The 12429-nt window shown below is 43.1% G+C and overlaps 1 protein-coding gene and 1 long non-coding RNA gene across 2 annotated transcripts in view; both read left to right on the top strand.

Annotated features, from left to right (window-relative positions):
* Nucleotides 1-12429, top strand: part of SUMF1 (sulfatase modifying factor 1) — an 891645-nt gene that overhangs the window by 278865 nt on the left and 600351 nt on the right. The window lies entirely within an intron of this gene.
* Nucleotides 12154-12429, top strand: part of LOC121921099 — a 24135-nt gene continuing 23859 nt past the window's right edge. The window contains exon 1 of the long non-coding RNA XR_006101839.1: nt 12154-12237. This is a non-coding gene — a long non-coding RNA (uncharacterized LOC121921099). The remainder of the gene's footprint in view (nt 12238-12429) is intronic.

Genomic DNA, 12429 nt, shown 5'->3' with positions numbered 1-12429 from the left:
TGATTTTGCGATATGATTTTTTTTAAAGGAGAGGGTCCATCCACTTCCTCCTCATCCTCCTCCAGGGTCCCTTGACCTTGCCTCCATGTTCTCCACAGTCCCGTCCTCTGTCTCGTCATCTGTCTTGACATCGTTGTTATCGTCGTCTTCCTCCTCAGGACCCTGACAGTCCCTTGCCTCCTCCTCCTCCTTGTTATTTTTTTGCCATGGCATGACCCTCCTCCGGTGCTGAGAGAGTGTGCCTTGCCTAGGGTCACCACCCAATGGGTTTCCATGGTGGAGTCTGATGCGAGGGCGAGGAGCAAGGCAAGGCCCCGGGAGGGCACTGAAAGAGGTGGCAGAGACAGCGAGGGCCCTGTGGATTGGATCCTTGAGGGGCTCGGCATGGAAGGGGACTGGAGGGGCTGCTGAAGCCGGCCTGACACCCCCACCTAGGCTCCTGGCAAACTTCCTTCCAAGGCGGTCACTTGAACCCCAGTAGACGCTGGCCTGACTCTCCTCGCCCTCTCTCCATGGACTGTGGGACAATTGAGCCGCTACCATGGGGGGGGGGGGGTGTTTCCCTGGGAAAGAGCCACCCTGGAGAAAGCCAGCGACAGGGAAGGAGGAGACCTTATCTGAAGTTCAGGGTTCAAATCCTTCCTCACTCAGCCCTGGAAACCCACTGCGTGACTTTGGGCGAGTCATACTCTCTCAGCCTCAGAAGAAGGCCACTCAAGCTACCCAATTCTGGAGCCCTCGGGGATGAGTCCAGGTGGGCGGGGGTCCGGCTGAGGCTGGCCATGCTCACCAGGAGGTGCCTTGCATCACCACACCAGGAGCCCCCTGCCTCGCTGTCCAGCTCCTAGGACACAACTCCCTGGCACCCTGGGCTGGCTGCCGCTGCCATCGCCGCCTCCTCCTCCTCCTGCCCAGTGGGAACGACAACCATCCCCCCCAAAACAAGCGATCCCACTATTTCATATTGGGAACAAGGGACCTTTTTGGTTTCGATCCCAACACAAAGCGAGGGCGAATCAGGACACGAATTAAACCATAAGTGGGAATGGGCCCTAGGAAATACAAACATACCAGGTAGGAGATACTCATTACTGAACAGCTCTTCCAAAGTACTATAGTGCTGCTTCTATCCCAGCATCTCTCTTTCACATGCTGGCTTCCATCACCCCACCTCCCTGCCCTAACTCCTTTCCAGCATGACTTTCAGTGTGTATTGATTTTATTTTTAGTTTACAATCATGGCAATCAATTAAGCAAAAAGAAAGGGAAAAGATTTTTTTAAAAAACAAAAACAAAACACCAGCCCTCCAGGGAATAGTGAGAGGGGAGCGGCTAAGGGGTAAGGTAGCAGAATCACTCCCACTTGCACCATAATCAAACTGCTTCAGGAGGATGTTATGACACTCATTCAGTAGTGGAAAAGCAGTGATATTGGTAGGCACTGATGGGTTTTGCCCATCAATGAAAAAGAGCATTCCAACAACAGATGAACTACAGACCTGCTACTGGACAGACACAGCATCATGTCATAATAATAATAGAATAATAATAATATTTATTTCTTACCCACCTCTCCCTATGGGTCAAGGCAGGGAACAACAGGTCAACTAATACACAACATCAGTTAAAAAGAAGAAACAAGACACATATGTATTAAGACAATCTACATTTAAAATTTGTAATTTAAAATTTACAATAATAATTGTACATTGTAATAAGGTATGGCCACAGATTCTGCTATCCTGTTCTAATTCCACTTTTCAATCCTTATGTGATTAATTCCAAAAATAGGCAGATAGGAAGCTGCTTTAAGACACTGAATCGGATTGTCCATTTAGTCCAGTGTTGTTGACACTGATGACAACTGCAGCTTTCCAGAGTTTCTGGCAGGATTTTTTCCCAGTGCTGCTTGGAAATGTTAAGGAGCTGAATCTGATTACCTCTGCCAGCCACACATAAGCTGTACAAAGCAAGAGTTGCAGACTCTCCAACAGAGACGACGGGTGGAGGGTTACTGGCTCTCTTTGAGTACTTCCACCTACTGCTGTCTTCAATAGAAGAAATATTCTTTATCTTAATCTACAGAGATTCTGTATAGGTTACAGATAGGTTATGTTCATACAAGTCATCTCTTCAACACGTCCCATGAAGGAGATTCTACAGCTTCAAGGGGAAAATCTATTTAGGCCACATCTGCAGCAGTTGAAATGAAGAGGACCTCCTTCCAAGCAAGCAAGATCATAATCACAGCATTCAGAAGTGTTTCTTCGTATCCAGGTAGCAGGCTATTACAAGCAGTTCTATTCCTTGTGGAAATTATTCTCAGGTCAAACCTTTGGGCATACAGATATTTCACTTCTGCTTTGAGGGCCCTTGTCAAAGGCCTTACAAATATCAAGATATATTACATCCACAGCACTCCCCTGATCTACAATGCTTGTAACTCTATAAAAAAAATAGATAAGAAAGATAAGAAATAAGGGGCAAAGTTCTCCCCTGCTATTAAACTTGTAGATTCAGTGTGCTGCTACTTCAGTTTCCTCCTTAGCACCACTCTTGTACTCATCTTAATCCTACAACATGAAAATGTTGACAAGAATTCTGCTTTCCATTATCTATACACGAACAGAGACAACAGCAGTGACAAAATGGGATTATCACTGACCAATGTAACTGGGAGTAAAAGGTAAACACATTGTTTGTCAGTGTAGACAAAGGCTACCTACTGAGTTATCCTAAAATAATTTGTGGTGGTCAAATTTTAAGCTACTGGGTACAGCACTGGCTCTAGGCCAAGGGGCAACCCAAGCAAGGAATTTCTTCAGCACTCTGCCTCATTGGTTCAGGGTTTTTTCCCATTTAAGCATCTTACATATTGCATTACATTTGCCATCCAGTGCATGAATGCTATGTACAGTCGGCCCTTCTTATACACGGATTTTTTATACACAGATTCAAGCATACACGGTTGGAAAATGTTCCAAAAAAGTATAAATTTACCTTGATTTTCCATTTTTTATAAGGGACACCATTTTGCTATGTCATTATATTTAATGGGACTTGAGCATACACTGATTTTGTTATACACGGGGGATCTTGGAACCAAACCCCAGCATATAACAAGGGTCCACTGTAATTTGCAGGCAAGAATTATCTCAACCATTTAAAAGGATCCGTTTTCACCCTCAGATTTTAAAAGTGTATTTATACATGCTGCAAAGTATCTACCGTTGGTGGAAATTAGTAGCTAGCCCATGATAGATGTCCTGAGACCCCAACATCCTGAGCCCAGCCATCCAGACAGTTGCCCTGGTTCTTTACCCTCACATTCCTCAGGCATACACGCTCCAGTCTCAGCGCATTTGCTTAGTCTTTCAAAGCAAGTTGTTCTTTGATTCTAGGCACTGAAGAAGGTGGTCATTAATCCAAGCAGAATGTGACTTGAAACATCAAGGGATTGAAGGAAATGGGAGGAGGGAATTAATGAAGTGGCCAAGTATATAGATTTCTGGCATGGAAAAAAAAAATTAAACTGAGAAGCACTGACCTACTTTTGGTTTCATGGTTCTGCTCCTGGATTGTAACTAGGGAAGGATGTGGTTTAGCAGTGAATGAGTGAGGTAAAAATAATAATTGTGCCCCCCCCCAAAAAAACAAGCAAATTGTGTGATGCCACTTCAGCACTGATTAGTGGCACACAAAATTATGCCCAGACTTGTTTAGTCTTCTGCAAAGGAAATGAAGAGGGTGGGTGTTTGTTTGTTCATTGTGCCAATGTTCCCTGCCCTGAGCTTTCTACGGAATCGACTCAGGGTTGCATTTCCCAAAAACGATCCTGTGCACCTTTCTCCAGAATTGCCTTGGTGCAGATGCAACCTACAATTCACATATATTCTTAACATCTGCTACTACTAGCATGTGGCATTGCCTCATGCAGGGTCAGACTACTATGGTTGTTTTTTTCCTGACTAGAAGCTGTTCTTTAAGATCTTGAGCAAAGCAGTACCTGGTACCATTTATGTCAGCGGAACAGAAAATCCACTCTGTCTTTTAGTCTGTGCCAATATCAAATTGATATCAAAAAGAGATATTCAGAGCACATAGCTTTGGGGGCACCCAATTGTGGGAAATTGCCTTGCCATATAAGGAGATCTGGTAGGCTTAGCATGGAGGAGCTCAAGAGCATGTAGAGAGGATAGCTCGATCAAGAGCAGAATCTGCATAATCCCTGCACTGATAGGAGTAACGGTGGGCAATTTACCTGGTGCTTACACATGAACAGAAATCCTGGTTCACTCCTCTCCAGGAGTGATACTCCTTTGTCCAAGGACATTTGCACTGATTGTCTATTCTCAACTCCCTTGCTCATTCTTCCCTCCTGGAAATCCTTTCACATCCCAAATCCTGCCCCAGGACATGTTTTGTCCTATAAATATGCCTACCCAGGAACCCCCAATTCAGTCTCATTTGAGGTCAGACAGGCACTCTGTCCGGATCTCACCTGACTCCTCAGGATAAGCTGGCCACACCATAATCCTAAGGCAGCTGCGGAGCCATTTCCCACTTCACAATGTCCCCTCAATCAGAGCTACACATCTGGAATCTACAGTATTGACCTCTGCAACCTCTTCAAGTTGCTCTCTGCTAGCCCCTTTTATATTATTAGTTCTTGAATGTGTGCATGAGTGAGTGTCCTGCGTCAGTGGTGATTTCCTTTGATTATAAATAAAGTTATGTTTGAACAATCACTTTGGATTTCTGTTTCTCTGTTATAAACAGGCATGAACCCAGCTGTAGTTGCATGGACCCTCTTGGCTGCTGTCATTTGAGCGAATGAAAATTCCTCTATTTAAATACAATTGGCCCTCCGTTTTTGCAGGGGATCCATTCCAGACGCACACACACACACACGAAAATGGAGGCTCACTTATATTCAAGCCCCATAGGTTGCAGATTCCAGATCCATGAGTTAGGAGGGGCGACTTGTATTGATTGTGGGTGCCTCATTGGGACCCTTGCATTTTGGGTGACAAAGGAGATGCTCAGTGCTGAATTCAAGCTTAAAATAGGTTCAGCACCGTGAATAGCTCCTTTAAACTCAGGACAGACTCACTACCCTACTGGGAGCTGTCAGGCACCACTGGCTCCATCCTAGTCCCTGCTCCCAGGGATTCTCTTTACGAACAACACCAACGGCCATCCCTGTACTAGAGCTTGGGAACATTGAAAGTCCCTCATAGTAAAATTAGTGAAGTGAAAAATCCCCCAAAATATGTACAGCAGTGACTCATCATCTGCTGTTTTCTTGGATTACATGGGGAAACAGCATTTTTCTATCACTTCTTTTGATATAATAATGGCCAGCTAATATCCTGTGCCAAGTTAGAGAAAGTCCTTTTTGTATGTGGGGGTGGACTAACAAAACCCATCAGCCAATGGGGCTATCACTAACTGCCTTTCCATCTAACTCTCTTGCTGCTCCCCATGTAATTTAAGAAAACAGCAGATGATGAATCACTCCTGCACACAAGCCTGTTATGTACATACTATGACAAACACAGTTGAGAGTTTTCAATTCTGTATACAAGTCTTCTATGTATATTTTTAAGCATTTTCACTTCAGTATATGAGCTTGGTATGCATACATATTTTAGGGATGTTCACTTCTGTACACAAGTCTCCTAACATGTTTTTAGGGATTTTCAGGTCGCAACATAAATCTTCTGTGTACATATTTTTGGGGGATTTTCATTTCTAAAAGGAAATAAAAAGTTCTTTCTCTATTTAATTTGACAAACAATATATAACTCTGAAATATGTACCTGATTGAAAATGTGTATAATTTGAGCAATTTGCACAAAAAAAGGGAAAATGCGTTTTCAGAAAAGGAAAAACTTTAGAAACAAAAGTGGAAATGATAATACAGTAATTCACATGAAGGAAGAACAAAAATGGCTCAACCTGATAAGGAACTGGGATGGGCAAAGATGTTAGTAAGATTCTTGGAAATGCAATAAAAATGAGAACAAATGATTTTCAAATGAAATTGTCCTCCCTCAACTGTTCTTCTCCAAGCCATTTGAAAAAATAGCAGATGATGGTTCCCTTTTTACAAATTGTTACATGAGCCTCTCACTAGCAGCTGAGACTAAAAGGTATTTTGGCCTAACTTGGAATAAGACAAGGCATAGCATAGTGGCAAAGGCAGAATATGAAAAAAAAAATTGTCCAAAGCTCCCAGAATCCCCCAACTACCCTGGCCAGTGCCCACTGTTATGTTTATAAAGCAACTTTTACAAGCTCTGAACAAACCACATGATTTGCATACAGAATAGCCCAGATTCAGTCTCTGGTAAAGTAAGTTTAAACCATCAGCTGAGGAAGAGATAGGAAACACATTTGCCTGAAGTATATCTTAGACCTGGGAGAGCATCTTCCAGTGAAATCAGATGGTAGATGGACAAACTGTCTAGCCTGCTGTAAGGAACTTTCCATGACAATCCTTTTGGCATGGACCTTTCCCCCCTCACTTTTGCAAAAATGCCACTGACATAGAATTCTGAGTTTAGAAAAAGAACCATTTCAGTTAGCTTACATGGGGAAATTGTTGCTGTTCTTGTTGTGTGCCTTCAAGTCATTTCCGACTTATGAGAACCCTAAGGGATTTTATGTGGCTGAGAGTGTGCAACTTGCCCAAGGTCACTCAGAGGGTTTCTATAGCTCAGTGGGGAAGTGATTAGTAGTCCAATGCTTGGGAAAATAGTTTAACAGAAATTTAATACTTAAGGGGTACAAAGTTTCTAGAGGCTGTGAAACTGCTGACTACAGCTTCTCCAAACAGCACCACAAGGGTGCTTGATGGTGGCTTTTGCTGCTGTGTGCCTTCAAGTCATTTTTGAACTATGGTGATCCTAAGGTGAACCTATCATAGTGTTTCCTTGGCAGATTTTGGTGGCACAGTCTAAAAACAAAACAAAACAAAACACCTATTGAGCCAAAGACTACAACCAGTTGGTGGTATATTCTGTTTGTAGTATTTTCACAGGTGCTCCACCTATTTTGGGAATAGGCTTCAGCATCCTCAATAGCTCTGAATTTAAATCCAGAGTGGATTCACTTCCTCTTGGCAAGCCAGGAGAAATCATTCCGCTCAAATCTACAGGATTCATTGCTAAATAACAGATTAAGATTGGGAGATGCAACTAGACTCAGTGCAAACCTTTTCCTCAGTGCTTCTCAGTCGGTAGGAAAGGAAATAAAAACCTTGAAGGCTCACCTTGTTTTGTTTTTGAATCCCACACTTTTATAGCTCAAATGGCCTGGGTCCCTTTCACGTATATGCTCAAGTGATGAGCATCACCTGGCTTCACCAGGACTGTCAATTATTTTCTAGAGCATCACACTGCTTGCAAATTCCCCTCCCTGGTGCTCTCAGCAGTAAGCACCTCAGTAGCAGCCCTGGTGTGTAATTGTCACATGCAAAGCACTTGCTGGCATTCAGTCACAGCACACGTGCATGGCTCTTCAGCAGCAAAGGGCCTTTTGTAATGTGCTGCCAAGGATTTTCCACCCCAAGGCAACCCAGCTATCCCTGTGATTAATTCTGGCCATTCTTGCAGGCTTTTTTCTCCTGGCCAAGGAGAAGTGAATGAGCAAGTCCCTCTTCTTTGCTGCACAATTGAGGAAGCCCATAGCACACACACATATACCATCTAAAGAATTGTGTGTTCTGCCATTGTAGCAGGATTTGGCCATTTAGGCCTCCCATGCCTTTCTTAGCACACCATCCAACTATCCTTGTATGACAGGGTTAGTCCTAATTAATTCTCTGCCATCCCACTTTTTCAGCTGCCTTTAAAATGTCCTAGTTTTCCTATTGTCCTCTCACTTCCCCCCTTTATCCTCAGCTTACTTCAGTTGCTCTAAATTGAGTTCAAAGTGCAAAAGTAGTTTGCACTAAATTAACTGAGCAGCATGGATAGGACAGGAGAGATGGAGTCTTGCACTTCTCAGAAGGTTTAGGCAAAAACAAACTGTTGCAGACACTCCTGGCTTGTTCTTCCTCATCAGTGGTGTCACTGGGGTGGGGGATGCAGTCCACACCGGGTGATACCCCAGAAGGGGGGATGACATCTGGTCAGCCTCTCCATGCACCATCCCCCATGCTCCGCCCCACTCTATCCCCCTATGCACTCCATCCCCTGCACATGCCGCTATGTCCCCTGTGCTCCATCCCCTGTGCTCTTCCCCCACACTTCATCCCCATATTCTGCCCTATCCTTTTTCTCATCAGGAAAAGAATGGGATGGCACAGGGAGAGGGAGCACCTGCCATCCTTGGAGGCCTATCCCCAGAAACGCTGCCAGAAGCTCCAGTGTGGGAACGCCTCTGTTCCTCATTAATATATTTTACCATCTGATGTTGCTTGGCCACATGTGTCCTTTTCTTCATCTGTGAAATGTTGGAAGGTATGATTAAAAATAGTATTTATTTATTTGAAATATTTTTATTCTATCCTCTATGTAAAGATCTTAGGGTGGTGTACCAAAAAGAAACTTAATTTAAACAGTTTTAAAATAAAAGGATTTCAAAAGCCTAAAAGGAAATTAAACAATTTAAAGCCAGGTGAATGTGAGAGCTTGTATAAAACCAATTGGGTCCAAGGGTTTTGGTGAACAGCTATATTTTGACTTGGTGCTGGAATGATGGCAACATTGGTGCCAACCACATCTCCAAATGGAGAATGTTGCAGAACTGGGGTACCACAGCATAGAAGGCCTTCTTCCACATCCTCTCACAGTGTATTGCTCTGACTGATGGAGCACAGAGGAAGGGCTCTCCAGCAGATCACAGTTTTTGAGCAAGTTTATATATATATATATATGGAGAGGCACTCCTTCAAGTTTCAAGGTCCCAAGAAGTTTAGGGCTTTAAATATCATTACCCATACCTTGAATTCTGACTAGAAACATAAACAGTGCAAATCCTTTAAAACCAGTGTTACATGGTTTTTGTATTATGTTCTGGTCAGGAATCTGGTGTTGCTTTTCCCACTAATCCTATGTTTTCTTACTCAGGAAAGAAAAAATCCTACATGACCAATAGAAACTACAATGTAGGTGACAAATTCAGTGGGTCCAAGGACTTTCTGCCAACTTTCTTCCCCCCAGGATAATCCAGAGATTGCACAAACTCATTTAAATGTTCAAATGGTAAAAGAAAATCCAAAAGTGGTTGGAAATCTACTTCTGGGTTTGAGTAATTGTTTGTTCTTTAAAGTTCAATGATGCAGAGACTTCCTGCAAACAAATGACCATTCTTGGATGTTCCCACAAGAAGACGGTTACCTCTCCACCCTTACTTACTTTCTTTCTTTCTTTTTCTTTCTTTCTTGAAAAAGGGAAATATGGGGATTGGGAAGGAGTCAGGTACCAAAAAGTAGCTGGGGAAGTTTGGCTTCACTTTGCACACCTGGCCTAGCAAAACTGGATTCCCCCTCTCACTGTTGGAAGCTGCCACTTATCTGACAGGCCTAGGAACCACATCATTATCAGAAAGTGAAACTGGTTGAAAAGTTGAACACAGTTTTTGGGGGTTTTTTAGCTTTCAAATGTATTTTGGCTGCAAACAACACACTATATATCACTTCTGTATGTGTGCAAAAGCTAAAATAACACACTATATATAGAGATATACAAAAGTAAATTAAAATTAACAAAATTTAATGTTGTTTCATGTCTTTAATGTGATACACTGAAACAGCCTGTAATGTCCAAGTTTTCAAAGAAGTTTTCTTTCAGGTGATATAGAAAAGCATACTGTATTTTATTGCTTTTTTGTGTGGAATAAAACAACTAGACAACATTAAAATGAGCATAGGAGCAGCTCTGCAATCTCTTTGGGTAAAAATATTCACAATTTCTTTCAAAGCACTTTCACAAACACCTCTCCTTTTTCAAACTATGCAAACAGAAAACTACACTTCATAGGTCCCATTCTCACTAGCCCATTTGCACTGGATAGAACTGGGCAGATCCGATTGCCTCATACTGAATCTCCCTGGGTAGACGTTCTCACTACCCTTTACCTCGATCGATGCAATTTGCCCCTCTGAAGTTCACATTTGGAGTACCACTTTAAAATGGAACCTCCTTTGTTGTCAATCCAATTCACTTCCGCTTCCGGCAAAGGTGATATATCCTACAATCATTGGCCAACGGAACTGGTTCTTTCCTCCTTCCTTTTTAAAAAGAACCTGGAGTGTGTGTGTGTGTGTGTTGTGTGTATTTGGGTCATTACAGATTATGGCAACTCTAAAATGATCCCATCCTTGGGTTTTCTTGGCAAGATTGGTTCTGAGGAGATTTGCCATTGCCTTTCTCCTGAGGCTGAGAGAATGTGACTCCTCCAAAGTCATGGGGTTCCACAACCTTCCCTCTGAATGCCAGACTCTAGCTTCACTTCCAGCCCAGCATTTCCGCCTCTTTGGATCCTCTTCCCTTCCTTTCCCTTCAGGCCCAATGCCACCTCCGAAGCCCTTGCCTCGCCCCCATGCCATCTTCTTCCCTTCCCTTCCAGCCCAAAGCATGCACACGATCTGTCACAATAATAATAATAATAATAATAATAATAACAACAACAACAACACCTCACATCAGAATGCCATCTCTGCATCTTCTTTCTTTGCTTTCCCTCCGATTGCCACCCCAGAATGCTTTACATACGCATACACATACACATATGTAACAAAAGCATTCACACATTGTATCAATTTGCCAAATTTAAAAGGAAACACAAGCATTCACATATTCTGTCACACACACACACAAAATAATTTTTAAAAAATGCCATTTGCAAAGTGTGGTGCCGTGCCGGCAGCAAGCAAACAAAAGGGAAATGTAGCACAAGCAGACACATTCTATCAATATGTATCAAGCTGTAGAACAAGCATTCGCATAATCTGTCAAAAATAAAACTACAAAAGAGGGAGAAAGAGAGAGAAAGCTGCCTGCGAGAAAGGAGGCATGTTCCACCCTCTGCCCTCCCTCTGACCTAAATCCCTCCCCTGAACTTGACCTGATCATGACCAGGGCCAAGTTCACATTTGCCGACAGTAGGGAAGAAACGGGATTTCCAAAAAGATATGGGAAATAATCCACTTTTGGAAAAAACACTCTAAGGGGGATTTGCCCTGAATCAGGTGTGCAAGACCCTAATTCTGATGTATTTAAACCGGTGCCAATGGGAACTTCCGACTTTTAATCTGGGTTACAATTCGGTACAAAAGGTAGTCTGAATGGACCCATAGAGACAAACATACTTTGTAAAATGGTGAAAAACAAATCTTCCATTATCCCAATAAGGAGAGTTCATGCAGGGGTTAAAAGAACTTGTAAATATGATATTCCTAAGTATGTTGCCATGAAAGAATGGGGGAAAGAGAAGTGGTGTGTGTAAAAGGGTGCTCACTCACTCTAGAGTAAGCCTTTCTTTCCCCTTGTTAATACTTGTTAATACAAAAATAAATATACCCACAGCTATCAGTAACTAAAGATAAAGGCTTCCGCTTGGACAGAATGTCTAATTGTGTCCAACTGTAGGAGCTGGTGCTCATCCCCATTACTTAGCTGAAGAGCCAGTGTTGTCAAAGATCATGTGGCCAGCATGACTACACAGAATGCTGTTACCTTTCCACCAAAGTAGTACCTATTTATCTGCTTGCACTTTTACATGCTTTCAAACTGCTAGGTTGGCAGAAACTTGGACTAGTGATGGAAGCTCACTCTGTCACACTTGGACCTCAAACTGCCGACCTAGCGATCTGGCAGTTGTCAGAGTTGGTGTCTTAACTGCTAAGCCACCATCTCTCTGACGAATCGCAACACCTGGATTTTCTGTCCTTATGTATGCTGCAGGAGTGTTTTAAAAGGTGAGGTTAGTTCAAGAGCTTGTTACCCTCCAATTTCTAAAGTCCATTCTTTCCCTCCTTCTCACTGTAAAATACCAGAGGTAGCATGCCTTTCTCCTTCCACCCTTATAGGGGAACAACACACACAAAAACACAAAACGGCCAGGGCCTTTGCTCTGGCAAACAAACAGGGAATAGCTGAGGCAGCAGCAAGCCACATGAGATAAGTGGCAGCAGGAATGTGCCTGAAAGGGAAGAGGAGTGAATGTCACAAGTGGTGAACTTTTAAGCTGGGCATTTGCCTCTTTCCTCTTTGGTGTCTGCAATGGGTAGGTGGCGGAGGGGGGATTGCCAATCCCCCTTCATTCTTCCCTCAACCCTTTGCCCTTTCTCTCTCTCATACAACTGACATAAATCCTTCCCCTTCCTCACAAAGGGGAAAAAAAGATGTAGCCAGAGGAAGGAGGAAAAGAAGGGGCAAAAGAACCAGGGAAAATAGAAGCCCTGCTCTTTCTCTTGCT

The sequence above is a fragment of the Sceloporus undulatus genome, chromosome 2 (genome assembly GCF_019175285.1).
Source record: "Sceloporus undulatus isolate JIND9_A2432 ecotype Alabama chromosome 2, SceUnd_v1.1, whole genome shotgun sequence".
NCBI classification, from domain to species: Eukaryota; Metazoa; Chordata; class Lepidosauria; order Squamata; family Phrynosomatidae; genus Sceloporus; species Sceloporus undulatus.
The sequence above is the reverse complement of the archived record's forward strand: the minus strand, read 5'-3'. Positions and strand labels throughout refer to the sequence as shown.